This window comes from Lissotriton helveticus, chromosome 7 (assembly GCF_964261635.1).
Source record: "Lissotriton helveticus chromosome 7, aLisHel1.1, whole genome shotgun sequence".
NCBI classification, from domain to species: Eukaryota; Metazoa; Chordata; class Amphibia; order Caudata; family Salamandridae; genus Lissotriton; species Lissotriton helveticus.
Genome location: NC_136068.1, coordinates 753037414 through 753063448, shown reverse-complemented (window position 1 = coordinate 753063448; position 26035 = coordinate 753037414). Strand labels below are relative to the sequence as shown.

The 26035-nt window shown below is 43.6% G+C and overlaps 1 pseudogene across 1 annotated transcript in view; it reads left to right on the top strand.

Annotated features, from left to right (window-relative positions):
- Positions 1–2600: 2600 nt before the first annotated feature.
- The window catches only part of LOC144769263 (exocyst complex component 1-like pseudogene), an 85723-nt pseudogene continuing 62288 nt past the window's right edge, over positions 2601–26035 (top strand). Inside the window, exon 1 of the transcript XR_013598686.1 lies at positions 2601–2724. The product of XR_013598686.1 is annotated as an exocyst complex component 1-like pseudogene (transcript). The remainder of the gene's footprint in view (positions 2725–26035) is intronic.

Here is a 26035-nt window from a genome sequence, read left to right as displayed (position 1 = left end):
CCAAGTAATTAGTAAAAACTCTTAACCATTTGTGCCATGGAGTTGGAGGCTTTCCAGGAGCAATTAAAAATGAAGGTGGTGCTACAATTCCACTGTTATTATTGTTTGATGTTGCCATTTTAAAATAAAGTGTTCAATAAATCTTACTTGTTAAGTTGGCAGATTTATTTTAGACTTCTTATATCTGCTTTCCTTCTTTCTGGGATTAAAGTGGAATAATTGTCGCTTTTCCCATTAATTCTAGTGAGTAATTGCTTTCACTCGCGTTTATCGGAGTAAATACTTTCTCTCGCGTTTATTTGAGGAAATTCGATCTCAAAATGGCCGCTTGCGTTGTGACGCTTACGCTGGTAGCGTCAATTGCTTAACAACGCGCGTTGTTAAGGAGCGCGTTGGTTGCTATGACGTGGTGCGCGAGTTAAGTTAAGAGAGATGAGTGCGCATGCATCAGCGCGTGAGGGACAGTTGGATCGCGAGCACTGAATCTTAGTGCCTTTAAACTACGCGATCAATTTAAGGTATTTCAAAATTACTCACTGTTTTTATTTCATAAGCGGAACGCTTATTCAGGTTTTGTAATCCAGGAAAAGTCGAAAATCCTTTCAAACTGCAGCTCCGCATCCGTTTTCGTTATCTTTGCTCGCGTCGGTGGGTTTGTAGATCAGGTTTTCTTAAAAAACGTCGCCAATAAATGTAGTATGCACTTACATTCTTAAATAAGTAAGGAATCCTGATATTGTTGAGATTGAAGTAAAGGTTTAATTCGAGATAAAGCAACCCACGACCAGCTCAGAAGATCAACAGGATTATAATAACGGTTACATTAGAAACAACACATTCTAAGAACTTGTTATGACATATTACAGAATGTACATGCAAGATTCCTAATTAGAGATTCTTTAAAGAAACAGTATAAGTTCGGAAGTACACATATTACAGTGCCTCCAGGTCCTAGAGCCTTGACTGGCATCAGGGTGTACTCCTTCTAAAGAAAAGGTGAAAATCCTGAACTTTGGGCTCTCATGAACGCGAATGGGCCCGTTGGTACCACGAGTCTGCAACCAGGAACAACCAGCAATGCAAAAGTCCGATGAGACCTTCTCTTAACGCTGACAGCGGCCACCAGCAATGACCGGCAACCAGAGAGCAACACTTCTCACAACACCAACAACAGCCCATGACAACCGCCAATATGAAGCTACAGTAAAGACCACCCACATGCTTAATGGACTCTTCACACTATAACCACGACTATCCATGACACCCGGCCGGCTCTTCGTGCTCCAGCGACAACCATGTATGATGCTCAACCTCCTCCTTGAGGCCTCCTCAAAAGCCACCAGAACTGTTTGTGGCAGACTCAGAAAGTAACTTTTCAGTGGGACTAACCTGGTCCCTGTATCTGACCAGAGTGCTTCATCAGGGTTCCCCAGTGTAGCGTGACCAGATGACCGCAAATGGTATTTTGCACTTTTCTAAGTGTCATTTTCACAAATAAAATTGGATAATTCTGGCTCAACTGATTGGATTTTTGTCATTCTGGTATCATTTAGTGTAATAAAATGTACTCTACCTTGTCTAAATTGGTTTGGGATTTTTATTGTGTTATGTTTGCACTTTATTACTGTTTGTTGACTCCATGTATACTTTACACAGTGCCTCTAGGTTACGCCTGACTGCTTTTGTGTCATGCCACCAGAGGGTGGAGCTTCGGTTAATTTAGTAACTTTTGTGATTCACCCTGACAAGGATTGTGTTGGTTGCCTGAGTGGAGCTTCGACCTTCCACAACCAATAACCCAATTTCTTACAATTCACAAACTACAAATAAAGAAAGCCTGTTAGTTTTCTGGAGTTGATGGCTGACAATACATGTTTGCAACTCCTTCGTCCTCCATATCCTCTCCCCAGTTGACGATCACTGCACAGTCAGGCCCCATCCTTCCCACTGACCCCAACATGTTCCACAGACCACTGCTCTGATAAAGTTGTACAGTAGTCCCGCACCTCCTTACCCTTGCATGGGATCGGGCTGCACATATGTGTGTGAACCATTGTGTGCACAGGGCCCTCTCTGAGCCACACTTTGGTGACTCAAAGGTCTAATCGCACCTGAATCGAGTTGGGGAGGAACTAGTTGATACCGTTCAGTACAGCAATCATTCCTCATCTGTAATCACCTCCTATTTCACTTTTTTCATCTTCATAAATGTCTTGCACTCTATGCAGATACGCTGGTAGCCTCAGATAAAGACACCCCATTAGCCGCACCAATTTAACTGCCCACAATGTAACCGACCAGAAACTGATCATGCATTTAGCTGGCAGTAGGGAATTGCACCACCTTCACCAGGGCTTGAGGGGAAACATCTAGTACCCTCCATCAAACGTTTATAGAGTGATTCAATACAAGTCTGAGTGATGTCTCAGGCGATCGGAAGGATTGATTTTCCAGGTCTAGAGGAAAAGCAATCTCAATGAAGTCACATATCACCTGGCGGCGAGGGCAGCAGAGACCAGGAGCGATGGAAACTGGTGATCGCAGGACTGGGCTGCAAAGCAGCTCGCGCTGTTCCCATCTCTAAAGTGTTCAGTGTAGCTATGGCCGCCTGTCTGAAATCGGCCCTGGAGTGCGAAGTGTTCAGACCTAAACAGGAGAAGCTGCTGCACGTCCTGCAATTAATACCTTGCAAAGAAAACGAAGACTTCTGCGTCTGTGTGTCAGGTGAGTGAGCTGCCTTGCTTAACTGAAAATTTACAAAAAAGGAAAATATTTCGTGCACTCTGTTTTTGTCCATCTTTCGTGACGCCTTGTTATGAGAGACTAAATGACTGCCATTATAAGGTGGCTTATGTCAAAGTTTAGAGCAATGAGCGGCTTTTTATGCGTTTTGTGCCAGCATTTACATTAGAATGTAGAACATGTAAAATAAAAAGAAACAAGGACAGCCTCATATTATATAATAGCTGTATTAATTTAGATAACAACTAGCGACAAAATAAACAGCGTATTTAAATGTCGGCGTTTTGGAATATTAAATCTAAACTACATTTTAGAAAATTAGATTTAAATTTGATTGAGCGTTCACTTTTGTTGTGCCTTCGAAGAGAGGCTGTGCGCTATTACTGTGACAGTCTATATTATACAAAAATACCCGTTAAAGTGAGAGGGACGGAGTGTTGTGGCTTGTGCACTAATGAATTAATTACTCTTATATGACAGGTCTCCTAGTGTGAAGTCGACAAAATGATCCCACACTGGCCAAGGTGTCTATTGTACTCACTGGTAACACATGGCTTGTAAAATTTCTCTTGAAACCTGTGCTGTTAAAAAATCGATTCCAATAGCGATGGAGTGGCAGTCTGTCCCCTTACCGGGGAGGGGGGTGGGGGGGGGACTAATTGTTTTCACAAGTTGATGTGTGTGTTCGGCGCACATAGGTCTCTGAAATCGATAGCGCAATCAGATAGCAGAAGTTATCGACTTTCCGGACGCTTATTTCATCGACTCGAGGCTAATATGTGTTTGTAAAACCTCTTCGTGTTCAAGCAGAGACTGTTTTGTGGGGCAGTTTTTTCAAAAATTATTCACACAAATCAAAACGGCAGGATGATTCACACTGTACTATGCGACAAAGGCGGACAGCGTTCTAATTCGTCACACGCGCGTGTCATGTACGCGCTCTGACGCTCTGACGCCCGGGGCTCGCGCCATGGAAACGAAATAACGGCATTTACGTTACAGGAAGGAAAACTGAGGAGCTTGTTTTTCAAGTTGAAAATACCGTTGTGGGTGTTTACTGTTAGTCCATCAAACTACACCGATGATCCTGGCTATAAAAGGCTCAAGTAATTTAGGAAATGCTCATATTAGAGCGCTCTTTCAGAGGGCAGTGACGTATTTTTTTTGTCAGGTAATCTGACACACCAAGGACATTTTATCAGTTGTATGTTGTTTTGGGATGATACTTAAATGAAATGTGGCAAATACATGCGTAAACTTCGGTGCTTGCTTGCCTAATACCATTCCATGAACTAGAAAAGGTGTTTGTATGGCTGCCATTGGGCGTTTGTTTAGTGCAATTGAATGCAATAAATCAAATCTAAAAAAATGTATGAATGCAAGCCAATTGGTGCATTGCCCCAACCTGTGCTCAAGGGATCTATGTGCCATCGGTGCCATACAATCTGCTTCAGTCTCACTACAGGCTTATGGTAAGAGGTGTTAGCCTGCTCCTGCCCAACTCATGTTGAGCTCGTCTACAAGTCATCTGATTTTGAGTGGCTTCTCTAGGAAGGGGTGGGGAAGGAAATAAATATTACAGTATTCTTGTAGGAGTCTGGGCAAACCAAGGGGCATATTATCATAATTACATTATAATTTACGTCTGCAAAATTCTAGACTTAGATATGTGCATAATGGGAGGTGGATTATAAGATTACATCCAATTCTCTCTATTTACAAAATTTTCTTGAGCACAGTTCTCACATTGCTGGTTTTCATGCGATATTGATGGAAATCGCCTGTTGGCAATCGTTGAAAATACACCGCTAATATGGCGATGTGATCCAGCGATATACGGCGATAATGCGCGCTAGACGCGTTTAACGAAATTTATCACTCGTCGTTGATAATATGCCCCCAAGTTCACCAAACTTTCTATTAGACTCTGGCTCCGTTTTAATTACGATGGAGTAATCAGATTAGTTTTGGGAATTTTGCGTTACTTTTTTTATGCAAAATTGCTGAAAATTAGTCTATTATGCCCGTTACGAAAAAAACAGAAGCACAGGAACAATAAACGGGGAGCATGAGCGCCTGCTGCTCTTTGTGTTCAGTTGCATTTGTGCTCTTTTCTTAGCGCACAATACCTCCCTGGGTCAATTTTGTATGAAAGCGTTTTGGGCTAAGAAAATAGCTTTAAATGCTGGGTTACTTTTCTAACTTAATTCTGTCTAATCTGGAGTAATTTTGCCGTAACTATATGTAAGTAGGCTACAGCAAATCACACAAGTTACACCTACCCCTACTTTCTATCTACCTGCTTTTTTGGAGATTCCTGCCGGCTTATGTGTTTTCTGAGGTCCACTAACAATTTCCAACAAACTCTTACATATGATTGTCTTTAGGTTTTGTAACAGAGAAAGAAAATATTGACAGCTCGTACATACCGTCTTCCTAATTTTTGGAAATATATTAATGTATATTGCAAGGAGTGGAACTGGTAAACTTTGGAATAAAGGGGCCAAAGTCTTGACGTTAGCTGTGACTACGTTCCCGTGCAGCAAAAACGTTACTCATAAAGTTAAATCGGGGTTCCCTACAGGTGTTGTTAGCTTACCTTTGATGTCTTTGCCGCAGCAGCAGGCCAGACATCCAAATAAATGTGTGCAAGGGCTGTGGTGTAGCAAAGCAAACAACCAATAGTACAACTAAGGAAATAAATAACTAATTGGCCGCCACCATCAAGGACAATAAAGCAGCCGCAGTCCGTGCAGGTAACAGCGGTAAGTCGCCGGGGGTGCTTTGGGGGTATTTCGAGGGATGATGCAGAGGGAAAATTAAATAAATAATTAATTTTCCTACCCAACACGGCCCCAACGCTCCACAGTTGTTACCTGCATGGACTGCTGCTGCAATAAAGAGAGCGCAAATGGCACAAGAATTAAAAACAAAATAGTTTAGGAATTCAAGAATAATTCAACAAACTAAGCATTATATAAGAAAAATGTAGAATTACATTTTAATCAAAGTCACTGGAGAGATTAAAATCCCATCATGAAAATTCAGCTGTACCTAATGACCAAGTGAGGCGGAGTTTACATGTTCGTATGGACGGTAAGGTTGGGGTTGATCAAGCATTTTTAAGTATGTAGGACATCTTGCAATCAATTTGTTTAAAAAGTACAATGAAGACTTCATATAGAGAGAAAGTTGGCTTTGGGTCAGCCCTTTCAGCCATGGACTTTCATGTGCTTGTCGCGGGTGGCTAATCCCTGAGTGGGCTGCTAGTCTATGCCCTGGAGTTTTGAGGATGTTCACATCTTTCCATGATGCATAGTTTGCTTTATGTAATTAAAACGTAGTGTGCTTCCTTTTATATATTTACGTTGCAGACAAAATACCACTTAAATTGCTGATTTACTTTCTTATTTACGAAGTACCATCTTTTCGGATGCATTACCCTGTCATATAGGTATAGTGATATTCATGAATTGCCCTTGTTTTACTCTGTTGTCATGATGACATTTGTTAGATTTCCTCTTTGGGTTGTTCTCAAAGTCGTGCACACACATATACACCTTCTTAAAAAAGCAACAATAGTGGTGGCCCTTTCTCAAAAGTACCTAATTCAATATTCTATTGTGCATGCCTTTTAATTCACCAATTACAGTGTAGACTTCATCTTCTGACTCATTTTCATAGCACACTTCTTTGCGGTCATAGCTTAATTCTGCTTCTGACGTATGTTTAGCCAAGGGACCCTATCCCCAGCTTCTATATTGTTGGAGTCAAAGATGTTTTGTACATTATGGGAATTCCTTTCAATGATAGTTAGGGGCAATGCACACAAAGATGCCTGTCAGTTTCCGTACACTTAGAGTAACAAAACGAAACACCTATTGTCTATGCCAATGCTTTTAGCAGTTCAACTTACAATGCGGCTCGAGCAAAAGACTGTTCATAGGCTTGAACTAGAATATGGTATCTTGTGTATTGCTTATTTATTTCCACAGTTCGTTATACAATACAACCGTGTGTTTTTTCCATCGTGTGCTTCAGAGTGTTGCATTAAATTGGTCATGAAGCCTTATGCTTTTTGTGCAATTGCCTTGCCGTATTTACTCATCACATTTCCTGCTGCACTTGCTCTGTCAATTGGTTATTGTGTTGTATTAATAGCATCGCCTCTATTATCGTTACTTTCTGAAAACACTGCATTGCCCTTTACCCTATGCCTGCCTCTGGCTTTTAATTAATTTTCATGTAATGTGCTACTCTCAGGTGCTTGCTCCTTCTGGAGTAACAAAAAAAGCCGAACAATGAGTGCATACAATCATTGTTAATATGTCATTAGCAGCCAGAAATAACTGGCTGCTACATTTCAGAGGTTTTTTCTTATCTCACCTTTGCTTCGGTATGTAAATCTTAATGTAAAAACCTATAATATACTGACTTCAGTTTCAGTTAATTTATATATTTATAGTAAAATGGCTTGAAAAATGCACCCAGAATTGAATAGGAAAAAACTCCCATTAGGTGACCGTGATTTTGTCTTAGGCAATTCATACACATTCATACCTGGCATAATAGTTTAGCGAGTTTGATGCTCGCCTCTGAGAAGTGATTTCAAATTCACGAGTTAAAATCATGGCACAGCTTCGTCAACCATTTACCCTTCCGGAATCAATACATTTAGTACTAATAATTTGCATTTAGTAATGGCAGAAGTGAGGGATGATGCGCTATATGAAACGCTTTTACTATTACTAAACTAATTTTTGATAAAGTGCCTTAACCTAAACAGAGACGCATTAACTTTGAATGCCACAGGTAAAATTGCACATTGTGATTTCTTTTTATTGTGCAGCGCTGTTTCTTCTCTGGAACCAGCTCAGTTGTAAAGTGCTCCTTCATCCATCCATTTTCAGAAGGACTGATTGTCCCAAGGAGCCATTGGAATTCTATAATCAATCAATCAATCAATCAAGGACATTTATAGAGTGCACTACCTACCCGGAGGGTCTCAAGGCGCTTGGGGGGGGGGGGGGGGGGGTGCTGCTACTGCTCGAACAGCCAGGTCTTGAGCTTCTTCCTGAAGGAGAGGTGGTCTTGGGTCAGGCGCAGGTCGGGAGGGAGGGAGTTCCAGGTCTTGGCGGCCAGGTGGGAGAAGGACCTTCCTCCTGTTGTCGTTCTTCGGATGCGAGGGACGGCGGCGAGGGCGTGACTGGCTGATCGGAGGTGGCGTTTGGGAGCGTAGAAGTTGATGCGGTTGTTGAGGTAGCTCGGGCCTTGATCGTGTAGGGCTTTGTGTGCGTGGGTGAGGAGACGGAAGGTGATTCTCTTGTTGACGGGGAGCCAGTGCAGGTCTCTCAGATGTCCGGAGATGTGGCTGCGTCGGGGGATGTCGAGGATGAGTCTGGCTGAGGCGTTCTGGATCGGCTGGAGTCTCTTCTGGAGCTTGGCGGTGGTTCCGGCGTAGAGGGCGTTGCCGTAGTCCAGTCGGCTGGTGACGAGGGCCTGGGTGACCGTCTTCCTGGTCTCGATGGGGATCCACCGGAAGATCTTCCGTAGCATGCGCAGGATGTTGAAGCATGACGAGGAGACGGCGTTGACTTGTCTGGTCATGGAGAGGGAGGAGTCCAGGATGAAGCCCAGGTTGCGTGCGTGGTCTGTCGGTGTGGGTGCGGTGCCCAGGGCGGGGGGCCACCAGGAGTCGTCCCAGGCGGAGGGCGAGGAGCCCAGGATGAGGACTTCCGTCTTGTCTGAGTTCAGTTTCAGGCGGCTGGTCGTCATCCACTCGGCTACATCTTTCATCCCTTCGTGAAGGTTGGCTCTGGCAGCGGCGGGGTCGTTGGTCAGGGAGAGGATCAGCTGGGTGTCATCGGCGTAGGAGATGATGTTCAGGTTGTGTTGGCGTGCGATGGGCGCGAGGGGGCTCATGTAGACGTTGAAGAGGGTGGGGCTCAGCGAGGATCCTTGAGGGACGCCGCATATGACTTCGGTGGCCTCTGACTTGTACGGTGGTAGACGGACACTCTGTGTTCTTCCGTCGAGGAAGGAGACGATCCATTCCAGTGCCTTCTCCTGAATTCCGACGTTGCTGAGGCGCTGCACTAGGGTGCGGTGGCAGACAGTGTCGAATGCCGCGGAGAGGTCTAGGAGGATGAGGGCCGCTGTTTCTCCGTTGTCCATCAGGGCTCGGATGTCATCGGTGGCAGCGATGAGGGCGGTCTCGGTGCTGTGGTTGGCTCGGAAGCCAGACTGTGAGGGGTCGAGGGATCCATTCGTCTCGAGGAAGGCGGCCAGCTGTTTGTTGACGGTCTTCTCGATGACTTTGGCTGGAAACGGGAGGAGCGAGATGGGGCGGTAATTCTTGAGTTCGGTGGGGTCCGCTGTTGGTTTCTTTAGTAGAGCGCTGAGTTCGGCGTGCTTCCAGCTCTCCGGGAAGGTGGCGGTGTCGAAGGAGGTGTTGATGATGTCCCGCAGGTGGGGTGCGATGACAGCGTCGGCCTTGTTGAAGACGTGGTGAGGGCAGGGGTCGGTCGGAGATCCGGAGTGGATGGAGTTCATCATGCGGACGGTGTCATCGGTGCTGAATGGAGTCCAGGCGCGGAGGGTGGTGGTGGGCGGCGTTGCTGCGGTCGTTGTGTGCGATGGTTGAATGCTGAAGCTGTTGTGTATGTCCGCGATCTTGTTGTGGAAGTAGGAGGCGAGGGAGTTGCAGAGGTCTTGCGATGGGGTGATGTCGTTGTTTCCGGCGTTGGGGTTGGAGAGCTCTTTCACGATTTTGAAGAGTTCCTTGCAGTTGTGTGCGTTGTTGTCCAGCCGGTCCTTGAATGCAGTTTTCTTGGTGGCGCGGATCAGTTGGTGGTGCTTCCGGGTGGCAAGCTTGAGGGTGGTCATGTTGTCCGGTGTTGGTTCCCTTCTCCAGACTTTCTCGAGGGCTCGGCAGTTCTTCTTGGAGCTCTTGAGTTCGTCGGTGAACCATGGGGCTTTCTTGCTGCCGGGTCTGCTGGGCGGGGTCCTCAGAGGGGCGAGTTCGTCCGCGCAGTTGCTGATCCACTTCGTGAGGTTGTCGGCGGCCTGGCTGGGGTTCGCTGAGCTGGCGGGAGGGTGCTGACTCAGGGAAGCGGCGAGCTGGTCGGCTGTGATCTTGTTCCAGCTTCTTCGGGCAACCTGTTGCTGGTGGTGGTGGATCGTCGTTCTTCTGAAGGTGAAGTGGACGCAGCTGTGGTCCGTCCAGTGGAGTCCTGTGGCGTGGCTGAAGGCGATGTCTTCGCTGGATGAGAAGACGGCGTCGAGTGTGTGTCCGGCGAGGTGGGTGGGGGTGGTCACCAGCTGCTTGAGTCCCAGGTTTGCGAGGTTTTCCAGCAGGGTGGTGGTGTTGCGGTCGTCGTTGTTCTCCAGGTGGAAGTTGAGGTCCCCGAGGAGGATGTAGTCGGCTGAGGGGAGGGCGAGCGGGCTGATGAAGTCGGCGATGTCCTCGCTGAATTGTGTGCGTGGTCCCGGGGGTCTGTAGATGAGGGTGCCTCTGAGGGTGGTCTTGGGGTTGACGTGGATCTGGAAGTGCAGGTGTTCGGCGGGTGCGATGGTGTCGTCGGTGTTGGTCGTGATGCGGATGGTGTTCCTGTGAATGATGGCGATGCCTCCTCCTGTCTGGTTGACGCGGTCTCTCCGGATGATCTTGTAGCCGTCCGGGATGGCGATGGCGATGTCGGGCGCTGAGGAGGCGTTCATCCAGGTTTCCGTGAGGAAGGCGACGTCTGGGTCTGTGGTGTCGAGCAGGTTCCAGAGCTCGACGGCGTGTCTGTGGACGGAGCGGGTGTTGAGCAGGATGCACTTCAGGTGGTTGCTGCTGGTGTTCTGCTTGGTGGACGCTGGTGCAGTGCAGGTCCGGATGCAGGAGAACTTGCAGGACTGGCAGATGAAGGGTCCGTGGGTGCGTCTCGGGGTGGCTCGGTAGCATCCAGGGGTTCGGCCGGCGTTGAGTGCGTTGAGGGTGGCGGCGTCGTACGTCCGGCGGGTGGGCTGGGGTCTGCGGGGGCCAGGGGTCCTGGCGCTGGGCGCGGTCCAGGCGCGGACGGGCGTAGACGGGCTTACCTTTATCGCACCTTCGGCGCTCAATCGGTGCTCCCGCTGCGCGCGTCCGCTGCGCGCGTCCGCTGCGCGGTCGCTCTGGGGACGTCATAAGAAGGGAGCCGGTCGGGAGGGTCTGCGGGGAGGCGGTAGCGCGAGCCACTCGGCTGTCGGGGGGCGGGGCCACGGGCTGGGGCGGCGGGAAAAGCTGGAGCCGGCTTGGCGGCCCTCGAGAGGCTGGGGCGGCGGTAAAAGCTGGTGTGGGCTCGGCGGCCCTCGGGAGGCTGGGGCTGCGGCAGCGGCAGCAGGCACAGGAGCGTGGGGGTGACCAGGCCGAAGGCGCAGTGGTCACCCCCACTGTGGTCACTATAAGACTTGTAGACTGTAGGGGCCAACCTGAATGCTTTGATTATAAGTCCCTCAAGGAACAACACGTCCTTGTTAGGCAATTGTGAGGCATAGTTGCTGTGGAAACGGCTTTTTAGAAGTTATCCTTGACGAAAGACAATGTGCAACCAAAGAAATAGTATCTTAACACATTTGTATAACTTATAGAAATGGACTTGTTTATCCTTCTAGGAATCTACATTAGGATAATGAACTTATATTGTGCAATTTGCTAGCTTTGACATGAAGTCTACCATCAGGGCTATAGACTTGATTAGAAAAAGCATTTGATTATTGAAGTGTGTAAGTGAAACACATGATGTGAGCAATTGCTTTTTCATAGTACAGTTATCAACCGTTAAGTTGAGTACAATCAGAACTACGCAAGGCTATTGCAAACATTAAAAGCAGCTTTATAGGCAAGCATTAAATACCATTTCAGAGTTTTATTTGCAGAGATCCTCCTGGGGCCCAGCAGGTACAAGTAAGCACACACACAGCACACCTTACATGGGGTCACGGCCCCAATACTTATACACGGCTGGGCTTTGTTATGCCCTGGCACAGGGCTTGTGGAACCAGTCTCAACTTGTTCTGGGGGGTACTGGAGCACTTTGTGTACAGTGCTCACACCCTCCTTTGTCAGGTGGGGGCTTGGTCCTCAGACACACCACAGGGGGGCAGAGCCAAGGCAGGAACAGACCTATTCAGGGTCGGGGCTACTCCCCCCACTTCTCCAAATGCAGATCTACCCATTCAGCCTAGCATTGACTCACCCTGCCCACCCTGGAGCCACACACCTCCCAAGCCCCTGTCACCCCTGTCACTCCAGAGCCAGACATGCAATACACATCATGCAGGCAGAGACACATAGCACACAGAAATGCCAACGTGTTCAAGTGGCATTTCTAAAATAGTGATCATAAATCTGAACACACCATTACGCAGCATTTATTATCACTATTCCAAACATACCAAACTTGACCACGTTGCCCCTCTCATATCAGGAATTATCACTGAAACACTTATCAGGGAACCCCCCCAATGCAGTCCTATGAGAGGGCAGCTTCACAGCAGTGAAAAACCAAAATGGGTGTTTGTCAATACCAGGACATGTCACCCACTTAAGGTACATGTCCTATCTTGTACTTACACTGCACCCTGCCCAGAGGACTAGCTAGGGCCAACCTGAGGGGTAACTGACATGAAGTAAAAGGACGGTCACAGACGTGGCAACCACTTTTACATGCAATGTCACAGCGGCAGTAAACTGCGCGCACAGGCCCTGCAATGGCAGAGGCCTGAGACAGGTTTGAAAAGCTACTTTGGTGGGTGGCTGCAAGCCCACCGGTAGCATTTAATTTACTGGCCCGGGTATATTAGATACCACATTACTGGGGAATGATAGGTAAATTAAAAACGCCAAACAGGTGTACACCAACCTTACCATGTTTACCACAGAGAGCACACACACTTTACACTGGACAGCAGTGCTAAAGTGCACAGAGTCCTAAAACAACCAACACCATGTCAGAGTAAAGGCTAGGAGGAAGGCAACAAGTTCAGGGATGACCCTGCAAAAAGGGCAAAGTCCAACACTTACAGAGTAATTTATTCCCAGTGCCCAACCTTCATCAAAGAATACACATCCCCACAGATGACATCCCTCTGTGTAAGATAAAATGCATCAGTGGAACCTCCTTTTCTGTACAGATAGCAAAATTATGAATTTCTCTCCCTGAAAAGACTAAAAACATCCAAGATCACCTGGAATTCAGTAGCATAGTAATGACCTGGCCCTTCCCCATCGGATGATCATGCATCACACTGACTCAAAGACAACACCACTATAAGAACAGCTTTTCTGCCCATCACACACAACAGGCAATTTCCATCCTAGGCCACATTTGCATTGACAAATAATTGCGATTCTCCTATTAACATGACCAGAGAATCTGGATTTCATTAAAGACACGGAGGCTAACATTATGCATTAATCCTTTATGCAACTCACAAACAGCCGCTTACATCATAAAGACAAGAACAAGACTGTGATGACAGCATAGCAACAATATAAGGCATGAACAAGAGTAGAGCTGCCTGTTTTAAATGCAATGAAACAAGGAGAAAGTCAGTAGAATCAAGCTGCAACTTGGAGCAAGGGTGCTGCAAAAGCTGAAAACCAAGGAAGGAAGCGAAGGTAAATCCATGGAGATCCGTCTGTTCGAATTATCTGAAAATAAAGTGAAGAAGGTCAAAGATTGGAACAAACTTACCAAAAACCTTGAACATGAAGAGAAAATAACATATGATATGCAAATAGTTAACAAGATCATCAAATGTAGAGCAAAAATAAACAATATCATATGAAAAACAATCTAAAGAATAAATTCTCCGTCCAAGGGAGGGACGGGAGGGATAATGTTAGCCTCCGTGTCTTTAATGAAATCCAGATTCTCTGGTCATGTTAATAACAGAATCACAATTTCATTATAAGACAAGGAGGCTACATTATGGATGTTGGTAGCCTTGAATAACAACGCCGGAAACATGTTCAATAGGTTTACAATAATGATGAGCAAATGTAGAGGCATTAGACCAATCAGCAGCCTTAAGGATAGCATCCAACTTACCACCAGACCAGAAGGACTTGCTGGCCATAGCACTTCTGAGAGAATGAGCTTGAAATTCGGAAAGGTCAATACCCTCAAAGTTCATAGCCATTTTAACCCACCTGGCAATAGAACAGGATGAGATGGTTTAAAGGGTTTGACAAAAGAAACGAGAAGTTGATTGGCATTAGGAGGACGAAGGTCTTTCATTCTGGAATCGTATTCCTTCATGCAATCAACTACACAACGTTTTTTGCAAAAATCAAAACGAGGATAAAAAATAGAGTCAGACATGGTTTTAGTTCTCCTAAAGATTTCAAATTTAACACCAAACATGTCATAGCATCTATTAGAGATATCTAGAGCTTTGACATCGGAAACTCTGCGATAAGAAACTAGGCAAAAAAGAGAGGCAAGTTTAATAGAAAGACATTTCCTGTTAAGAAGAGAATTGTCAGGCCAAGAGCAAAAAAGGTCAAGCAGAAGTTTAACATCCCACACAGATTGGTATTTAGGCCTAGGAGGTCTTTTTAGTCTAATACTTTTAAGAACTCTACAAATGATAACATTCTTATCTACCGTCTTACCGCTGACAAGAGAATGTCCTGCGGAAATGGCAGACCTAAAACAATTAATTGATCTTTACCCAGTTTGAATAAAAATTGAATGAGGTCAGGATCTAGATTGGGGGTCTGGCAGACCTTGTCTTCGATGCATGGCCTAGGACATTCTGATCTCATGGTATTGCGTGTTTCTCTCTCTCTCTCTCTCTCTCTCTCTCTCTCTCTCTCTCTCTCTCGAATTTCTGAGCCATTTGGTAATAAATTTGGCGACATGGTCGTGCGGGAACCATCTAGAACTGTTAGGGTGGAGATGTTGTTGGGGGAAAACATTTCGCCACCCAGAGGGTCAAAAATGGTGTCTTTAGAGGAGGGGGAAGAGTCAGCCTCCGAAAGGGCATTAAAATCCAAGTCGTCCAGATCATGGTCATTCAGGTCAAGGATGAATTCGTCATAAGGGTCGTTGAAGATCACGTTAGATTCTGTGTCTGCATGAAGAGTCTCTAACCATTAGATCATCATATGCTAAAGACCACTGCCTTGACTCAATATTCGAATACAGCCCGATTGTCAGTAGCCTATTGTGCTCCAGTCATATGGTCTGACCACAATGCTATCCTCTATTCTGTTACTCTTGCACACCAATAAAAACACCCCAGCCAACATGCAACTATTCTCGAGTACCTTTCAAACCTGGTTGGCTAAATCCATGGCTTCAGCTCACAATACCAGACTCACAGACCTCTTCTGGAGTTTCTACCCCTAGGGTATTTACTTGACACCTGCACTGCCTTGAGAAAGATAGAGCCAAAGAAAAACAGAATCACTGGTTGTCTAATACCCTAAGCCCTTTAAACTTCAGTGCAGCACATCAGAGACAGCCTAATGCAAATCACCAACTTATGGCACTTCCTAAGTCCTCAAGTATACAAGAAACACCTACCTAAAAGGCATCTTGTCAGACAAAAAAAATAACCCTACACCAGTAGAGTAATTTAAGCCATGAACTGCCAAGAGGTCATTTTCAACCAGTGCTAAGGCTGATTAATTCAAAATGCACCAAAGAAACAATCCCACACCCCAATAAATGTAGAACTCACAATGATTAACATTCATTGGAAAAGTCCAGAAATGAAGATAATTGATAATTACTTCACCTGCCCTACCATCTCATCCTTTCTTGATTACACCCAGAACTTAAGTTTCTCATTCATCTTTAGGTTCGTAGACCAAGTAGGGAGTCAAATGACCACTACCTGTGGCCACTGCCTAAAAACCACAGTCTCTTTAGCCTCACTTTGACAGTTGTCATTATTGAGTCTACACACACTCCCTAAACACTCCTTACCAAAAACGAATGCTTGATGCAACATAACCCAACTACTACTGGCCGTACTGGGATTTTCAAAATCAGAGAAAAACAATAATTGTCTAACATCAAAACCATCTGGAAACTAACAACATCCTGGATGAAAACCAATCTGACAGCTGGTCCAACTACATTACAAATAGGCCATGGTGAAGGTATAGGATGATCCCGAATGTCAATATTATCCAGGTATACTAATACTCCTAGGCCTTTCAGCTGCCTTCAACACACTGGACCACAAGATCAGACTACACAATTTGGAGTCAGTGGCACAATTAGACATACGTCTCTAAAATGATTCACATCCATTCTAACAGTTAGGTGCTTAGAGTTCGATTGGGAGTTACCTCCCGAGTCCCCCAAGGGGCTATCCTATCTTACTTCTGATCAACATTAATTTAGAACTACAGAAGGGCCCGCTAAGAACCTGACAATTCCTCGTTCACACATTCAGAAAAGGAAATACAATTCATAACAGCAACAAAAGCCCTTGAGTCAATTGAGTCCTGCATAGTTCTAAACAGATCTAAACTAGGCAGCTCCACAATAGAAATCTTTGTCATGGTCTTCATCACCTGTCAAAGAAAGTATCTTCGTTCTGCCCGCACCCACATTACATGGAGAAATAGACAAAATACCAATAAAAACAAGGGTCTGGGCCGCGGGAGTGGCCTGCAATTTCTAATAGGATAAGTAGTTAAATCCACATTCCGTCAAATAAAGTTATCAAAAAGATCCTACCATTCATCACAGCAGAAAATCACCCAACAGTGGATAGCACACTAGTCAACTCTTGCTTTAACTATGGAACTACACTATCCTATCACATTCATGCATACAAATCAATAAATGACAAAAGGCACAAAATGCTAGTGAGTTTCTGATTTTTTTACCTTCAAAAAACACGAAAGGACCGCCTTGCAGTGTAGAAACCTACACATAAATACAAAAGTAAACTTTGGTCATATATTCACTCTTTCACTCTCATCATGCATTAAAACAAGCATTGGCAATGTAAATCATTTTTTCTTATGTGTAGAGGAATGTTTTATACCGAGCATCATAACACAACAAAGGAACAACATGATTAACAGCAACGCAACCTTCTCTGGCACACATTAGTTAAGGACAGTTGCCAGTAGCAGAAGGAACCTAAAACAAATCTCTCACACATACAGGACAGGTACAACACAGGTAGCTAACACACTAAAGAGTGAGCAGGAGGTGGTAAATGACTATGTGTGATTTCCATAAGTATTTTAAAAGTACAAAACTCCTAGAAGAAACAGCCAAACCTTTAGAATTAATATACGTTTGTTTACTAGTATAGGATGATGAATGCTCACCTACCTAGTGTGCTATGGTTTATCAGTGTATTCCACATCTTGCACAGGGAAGCATTCAAGAGTAGTACTGGCAACTGGTTGTATAGGTGAAATGTATAGGTAGGTGAATGAGTTAATATGCAAGTTTTCACAACATTCTCGCATAGGTATTATTCAAAGTCAGCATATTAAAAGCCCTGCTGCTGTCAGTTGGGGACCTGCTGTATGCATTGATTCAGTTATGTTTCGTTAACTAAGAAGTAGACATCACCTAACAGGTCATTGCTATTTGGAACAGCTTCACTACAGCGTAACTAACTATGCTCTAAACAGGCAAACAAGTGCCAGCCTCTTCGAAAAGGTTCAAATGCACATGCACTAGTCACTGGTCAAGGTAAATGTACATTTTTATTGTACAGTTAATTAAAACCATCACAAATGAACATCTCATCTCAATAGTACTTAATAAAAACAAAAGTTAAAATTGGAAACGTTATAAAAGTAGGCACTACAAGATAAAGTGTCAATTGCAAAGCAGCATTTTTGGTAAATGACAAAATATATCAAAGTCGTTATGGCGCCAGAGAAAAGTGCAAGGTGCAAAAAGGCAACAACAGAATATTCCAAGGTCACTTCAAATACCGTCAACTGACTTGCATTTATACTGTGACAACAAAGGATATAGCTTTGAGATGCTACAACAGATGTTACTGAGCACTAGACAATAGTATGCTATTAGAGACCTAGTGCAAGCAAAACATAACTAGTATGCCAAAAGTGTGATGACATTCATTTATAGTGCACTAAGAAGTTAGTTATTTTGTTAGTTACTCGAGTAGTTAATCCTTTTCAGCACTAAACCTTTATACAGCATATTAGAGCATTGGAATGTTAAGAGCTCCATTGAAGACACTGCAGCTCCAGAGATCAGTATTCACAGGTAAAGGCCCTCTCAACTAAATGTTCTAAACTCCACAAGCTGCCAAGTGCAATCCATTCTATTGTTTAAAATGCAGATTATCAATGGTTTTAATGGGTAGAAAATCATGATTTTTATTAAAGGCACAGTGGCTAATATTATGCAGTATACTTGTGTTGCTCCTCAAACACAGCTGCAACAAAACACTAGAATTAGAACATTAATAAACTCTAGAATGTAGAACATGCATATATTCATAGAACAGGCTGCCATCTTCCTCTTTTAACTGCTGCAAAATAAACAGAGTCCAAATACATATGTCCATGTGCTGGGCCAAAATGTCCAAACCTTTGGCGCTCTCCAGCACTTATCTCCATTGTCCAAATCTTCTTAACCTACATCAAAAAGATATAAACAAACATTAAAATGGGGCGGGTCAGTGGAGGGATACTATTAGCCTCCATGCCTTTAATAAAATCATGATTTTCTACCCATTAAAACTGTGGAAAATCTGCATTTTATGGCAAGGTCCAGAGGCCAATATTATGCAGGTTCAAAGTTTATCTAAAACTCTTTCCAATACATTTTCCACAGGTTTAAAATAGATTTTTTTAAAAGTTCAATTATTTGACCAATCAGCCGCTCTCGAGATACCACTCAAATTAAAACCTTTCTTAAACGCCTTACTAGCCATAGCACTCCTTACCGAGTGTGTCCCAAAAAACTCACATCCACACCAGCCTTACACATAACCTCCTTTACCCACCTCGCCAAGATAGGTGCCGAAACAGCCTTTAATGGCTTCTTATAAGAAATTAACAACTGCAAAGAATCACTCTGCCTTAATACCAATGTCCTCATCTCATATTCTCTAAGACAACTAACCACACACAAATTACTATGCCCCTCCAAAAGAGGGTAAAAAATAGTCCTTGACATAGTCTTCGTCGTCTTCCTCAAATCAAAACACACACCTTCCGGTTGATAACATCTAGAATTCACCTCTTGGGCCCTAATATCAGAAACCCTCCTAAAGGAGACCAAACACAGAAGCATAGCCAACTTCTAAGATAAACTCTTCAGATACAAACATGAATATGCACCCAAACTGTCCAGCTCTTTCAGAACTACTGAAACATCATACAGAACACCATACTTCGCTTTTGGAGGCAAACCTACCCTAACACTCTTAACCAACATTTTAACCAAAGCATGCTGTCCCGCAGGCATTCCATCTACCAGAACATGCCCTCCTGAAATAGCAGACCTGCTTACATTCACAGTAATATATGCCAAACCACTATTATACTGAACCGATAAAACGTTCACCACCTCCACGAGAGGTGCTGATATGGGATCCAAACCCCTTTCAACACACCAACCACTCCATTTTCTCGAAGCTGATTTGTAGATCCTAGTTGTCCCTGGAGACCATAATCCCGCGATGAGATCCTCAGCCTCCTTTGATAGGCCATGCATCTGCCAAACTCTCCTGAAATCAACCGAGCCATTAGTCTCAGCTGACCTGACACTATCAACTCACGTACATTCCCTTGCACATCTAAATTTACAACTTTGAAGTTCGGCAACAAGACTGGGTCCTCCATCAACAAACTCACCACATCTGGGAGCCATACTTGTGCTTTCCAAAATGGCGTTACCAGGACTAACTCCGCCTCTTCCCTCCTGACTTTTGTTAACACTCTCTGAATCATAGAGAACGGAGAAAATGAATAATTCCTCCCCAGCTTCTACTCCTGAAGAAAAGCATCTATCCCCTTTGCTTCCGGATCCGGACTCTAGTTGCAAAATTCCATCAACTGAGTATTCAGTCTGTCCGCAAACAGATCCCCCTGCAGAGGACCCCACCTCTGTTGCAACCTCTCGAAAACTTACTTGTTCAACTTCCAAGTGCTCACATCCCTGAGGTACCTTGAATACCAATCCGCTTCTACGTTGCTCAATCCTGGGATACACTGAGCCTGAACCATAATCTCCTTCTCCAAACAAATCCTCCAAAATTCCTTTGCTAACTCCGCTAGGCCCCTCGACGAGGACCCCCAGCTTGTTCACATAACGCACTGCCGACAAATTGTCCATTTTCAACAGATCACAACATTTCACCTGACCCTTCAAGAAACTTTTTAATGCAAACGACCCCGCCAGTAGCTTCAAACAATTTATGTGCAGTTCTCTTTCTTCCTTGGGCCACTGTCCCCCTGTGGACACTGTGCCACACATTGCTCCCCAACCGTGCAAACTTGCATTCGACTCCAGCTCTATCTTTGGAACCTCCAAATATAGCCCTTCCATTCCATGCTTCCATACTCCAACTGTTCCTGAGTTTCCTGATTCATTCTCACTTTCTGTGAATATTTTGCCCCCTGCCTCAAATGAAAAGCTTTCAACCTCTGCAATGCCCTGTAATGAAGGGGAGCAGGAAAGATTGCTTCAATCAATGCTGATAACAGACCCAACAGACGAGTCAACTGCCCCAAAGTAATCCACTTTGCATTATTCACTCTCTTCACCTCTTTCCGAATTTTCTTCACTTTCTCCATAGGTAACTTCAACACAGAATCCAATGTCTGTTTCTGAAAACCTAAAAATGCATCACTTGCTCGGACTCCACATATGACTTCTCCCTGTTCACCACAAAACCCAGATCCTCCAGAACGTTTATTGCAAATTCTGTTTACTACCTTGCCAAACTCCTCTCTTCTGCCATAATCAAAATATTATCCAGATAAACAATTAAACAAATCCCCCAGACCTCAGCCATGCCACTACTGGCCTCATCACCTTTGTAAAACAGCACGGAGCTGATGTCAATCCGAATGGGAGACTTTTGAACCTCCAACGCACTCCCTTCCACCTGAGCTGAAGGTAGTCCCTTTGTTCCTTACACATCGGAATGGTCAGATAAGCATCCTTCAAATCTAACCGGGTCAACCAATTCCCTTTTCTCAGCAAATCCCGCAACATATGAATTCCTTCCATCTTGAAATGGTTGTAGCATACCCAATCATTCAATTCCCTTAGGTTTATTACCGGCCTCATGCCTTTTTCCTTCTTCTCTACTAGAACAAATTGCTTACGAAACAACCTAGAACCCTCCTAGCAGGCTCTATCGCCCCTTTTGCTTCCAACATTTCTACTTCTTTCATTACCATTATTGAAAACCTTAAAATAGCGGGAGTCCTCTCTTGTATTGGCATCTGTATAAAATGTATTTGATAACCTGCCACTATTTCCGAAACCCAAGGATCCTGAGTTATTTTTCTCCATTTTAAAACAAACTGGGCTAGTCTGCAGCCCAATTTTACTTGGATAGAACTAGGGTCTGGTAAACAACCTACCTGAGGCACCCCTTGATCTTCCCTCTGTAGGCATGCCTCCTGACCTTGCCCTCTGCCTCTGCGGGTGAAAACTATCCTGCTCCCTCTGCGCATAGCCATAGTTTACTCCATAGTTCGCTCCATAGGGTCTAAATCCTCTACCAAAGGAACTTCTGGTAATGCCCAGTCCATGGCCGGGGAATCAACCCCGCATTCTCCCGGCCATTCCGAAAAGCAGATGAATATCCTTCTGTAGTGAGTTAAAGGTACCCACATACCTTGCCATGTCCTTTACAAATTAATCACCGAAGAGCAAACTTCCACTTTGTTCGGCCAGTTCCTTGCTAGCCAAATCTGCTAGCTTAGGATCAATTTTAAAAAGGATGATTTTCCTTCTTTCCACACATGGTGCTTCATTAGAGTTCTACAGAAGGCAAATCACCCTCTGTACCCACTGACATAATTCAACTACCTCCACTCCTGTATTATTAGAGTGCGCCATTTCACCAAAATCAAAAATCGTAGTAAGAGGACCCAGCACATCCAACAGCCTATCTTGGCATCCTTTGAGTCCTTTATCCAGACCCCTTCTTGGATCTTTGCCTGATTTATTCAGAAAAGCCATAATTTTCTGATCCAATTCTGGCATATATGCCACTGTACTGCCCAAACAAGGCCTTGGGCATTCTGATCTCAACCTAGTTCTAATCTTTTTCGGAATCTCTCTTATCCAATATCTGACATATTTAGCCATGTGCTCAGCAGGAGTCCACTGAGGAGACAGAGGGTGCTGAATCAGTAGAGGATCAAACAACTCTCTCCCTGTGGGTCCACAAAATCACCTATTTCTATTTTAATTTCCTTCTCAGCCACCTTTCTCTTTTTGTGTGGAACTTCCTCCACATCTGAATTCTCAGAACTTGTTTTAGTGCACGTCAACTCTACATCACCACTTGTAGATGACGAATCACAAGCCACAACACTGTGTTTCCTTTTCTGCGCATTTCTAGGGCTTCTTTTGCCTTCATAGCACTTTCTTTTTTAACCTTACGTTCATTCTAATTTCCCTTTCTTTTTCTTTCCCCATGCTTTCTTTTTTGCATCTTTTTAGCGCTTTGACCAGATATTCCTGCAACAACCTCAACTTCCTCTGTTGTCCAGAAATTATCCTCCTCTCCAGACCTCTTTCTTGAGTCTCATTTCAACATACTTTTCTCCACACTACTCTTAATTTTCTTATCTAGAGATGCTGACATTTCTTCAAACATCTTCTCCATATATATTTTCATCCTCTCCTCAAAACCTGTTTCTGCATTTTACATCTTGTCAGATTTAATTAAGATCTTCCTCACAAAGTAAAACCTTTAACACAAAACACCTCACAAAACATATTCTTTTTTAGCTCCTTCTTCTGCTATTACCTATTAACACACCTGGTTTTTTTTTCCTCACAATAATTTCCAAAATTGTTACTACCAGAAAGCTCACAGCGCAATCCAAAAAAGCAACCTCTACCTGGACTCCTGACCGAAGTCTGTCAGAAATTGACTCATGTTCTGACAGACTCTGCGTCAATTTCCTTATCCGTATTGTAAATAGATTCCTCTATTCCCAATCACCTAAGATGACCGTACGTTGAGTAAGTATGGCGTCCTCGATAATTCCTTTTTATTTAATCTCCCTTGCGCTCCTCGAAACAGGAGACGCAAGGAATATCATACGCGCTCGAGCGCAGCCTTTCAACAATCCTGCTTGAGCGCTGTGAAGGAAAGATCCTGCCTCTCGCTTCACATGCGCTTGAGACCAGCCTTCAAACAATCCCGCTCAAGCGCTAATGGTAACCAGTCTTGCGCTCAGTTTGTCCGCAGGCGATCTGAAAACGCTGTATTTAAACATCACAACCCCAACTGTAACATTATTATGATACTTAAATACTCCTTCAAAACGCCCACAATTGAATTCTTTTAAAACTGCGTAATCACACGCCTCATTTCTACACGCTGCCATAAATCCCTTAAAAAACAACTTTCATAATCTGTTCTTAAGTACTTTAAAAATAATCCTAATGATATTTACAAAACCAGCTCTCAATCAACAAATACACATCATTGAAACACATCAACTGTTAATCAAACTACTCTATTCCAAACATACCACATTAATGTAAGAAATAAGATATGAATGGACTTTTCTGTGCTTGAGCAGCAACAAAAGAGGAAGATGGCTGCTAGTTCTATGAATATATGCATGTTCTACGTTCTAGAGTTTATTAATGTTCTGATTCTAGTGTTTTGTTGCTGCTGTGTTTGAGGAGCAATAAAGGTATGCTGCATAATATTATTCTCCGGGCCTTGCCATAAAATCACAGTTAGCTCAATAGTCAAGCCAAGGTGAAGGGCTGAGCAGTAGCAATGGCAAATCCTCCAAGATTTGTACAGTTTTGTGAAAACCCTCAACAAATATCTTTCAATTTATTTGGACACCTTTCCATTGATTAATCGGTAAACAAATCTGCTGGAGGACAAATGGAGATGCCTGGAAAACGTCACCAAAACTTTGCTGCACATGAACTGGATATACTTGAAGAGCAGAGGGCTGAAACCAACACTAGAACAGCAACAAAATGGGTGGCTCAAATATTCAGAGACTGGTAGGTAGAAAATCGGTATATGCCAGATTTTGAGATGAAACCACTGCCTGAACTCTGAAGCCTTCTGAGACATTTGTATGCAGAGGTAACAAATGCTAAGGGGGAATGTTACAGTAATCAAAGCCTTACATCAACGAGGGCTGAACTAAATAGACAAATTAATAATCCTCCCTTTAGCAGAGCTGTTAATATCATGCATGATGCTGTATTTGCACCCGCTAACAATGTTTTAGTAGTAATTAAAAAAAAAACAACGCAGAGAAGGCAAAGATATCAGTATAAGAAAATAGTTTATTTCAGCACAGGACTTGTCATTGATAAAACACTGTGGTATTTTGAACTATGATAACCCTATTTCACTGCAGTACAAAGTTGTTGTTTTTTTATACCCAACTACACCTTGCGAGAAGTGGCAGGAAGGATTACGGGAGTTGCCTAAAAATGCTTTCACCTTCCAAGTAGATGAAAACAACCAAGAGTATGCAACCTTAACTTTTAATGAACAAACAAAAAACCACAAAGAAGTACATGAGAAATTAAGACACCAAAACAGAGGTCACATCTATGCCCAGCCAGGCAATGATATGTGTCCTGTGAAATCTTTGAAATGTTATATTTCCAAATTGCCTAGAGATTGCACGTGCTTCTATGTTCAACCAATGAAACTTGCTGTGGAGGATGCTGCAAGTGCCTCTGTTTGGTATTTCAAGAAGCCTCTCGGGAAAAAAGCTCGACAGATTATGGCAGTCACTGGCCACCAAAGTGAAACCAGTGTACAGAGTTACTGGAAAGCTTCATCTGAAGATTTAAATATATGGTCCACCGTACTAGCAAATACAGGTGACAATACCAAGAAAAATATATCTAACAAATACATAAATGAGCCAGAAACGTGTGTAAAAATAGAAGACAATCCTTCTTTGTAGATACCAGGGAGCAGAGCAGATCAAATTATGAAAATAAATATTTCTGATGTTTTCTCACACTGTAACATCACATTTAATGGAACTGCACAATTTTTAATGAAATGAAAGCTTATAAATGAAAGCTTACTGTAACAAATTATTTCTGATAGTTGTCATGCTTTGCAAAGTTCCTTCTTTCCTAAAAGTATTAGTGTGCATGAGTAACTTCTAAATTTGTAACTTGTTATTCCATGATTTAGTGCTGTAATTGTAGGACAAGGTGATGTTAATAGTGTAATAAATAACATTTTTTCACAAACTTAGCTGTCTGTTGTTTTTTATTCTCCCTATCTGTATAAAGTTTCATACCACTGTTAAAGTCCTCAATGTTCAAGTATGGTTGTGAACTGTCTGTTTTTTTTCCTGTTATGGCCTATTTGTTTTTTAAAGTCTGGTTAAAGTACCATGTTGGAAGGAGTTCCTATCAATCCAATTTACTTACATCTACTTACTTGAAACAGCCATTCTACGTCTCATCTTCTACCAGTGCTAAATTTGAAAAATATAATCTTGACCCTTTCACTTTTATTAAATTGGTGGCGGCTTCAGATGTAGAGAACAAGCCAGTCCTACAAAGTACCAATAGTTGTAAGGGGCATTTAAAGTCAGGCTTTTAACGGATGTCAGAATAAATCTGCTTCTTTTGGGTCTATGAGCAGGGCACCTCCAAAAATTAAAGTGAAAGGTTGGAAGTGTTGTTTGTTTTAAATGCATTAAACATGTATGTAATGCAGAAAGCACTATGCCTCATACAGGCCAATTTGTGAGCATTATTGACCCAATATCAGAATAGCTATTGGGTTCGATGGGAAAACAAACCCATATACCCAATGCTGTCAGTTTGTGGCAAAAGTGAACATAATTTCCAGGCTGATGGAGCTAAAACATCATGCTGGCAACTAGCAGCACATTTGGCCAGGGGTTTAAGTGGGATGAAAAAACTGGGTGCTCTCTTAAAGGGACATGGTCGATGTAATTAAGGGCGTGGCTTAAAAACGCACAAGCTAAAAATCTGTGCTTAGCTTAGTGTGCCAACCGAATTGTTAAAAGTTAGGCTGCAAACGTCAACATTATCGGCGCCATCTTGCTCTTCTTGAACCCATTCGTGCA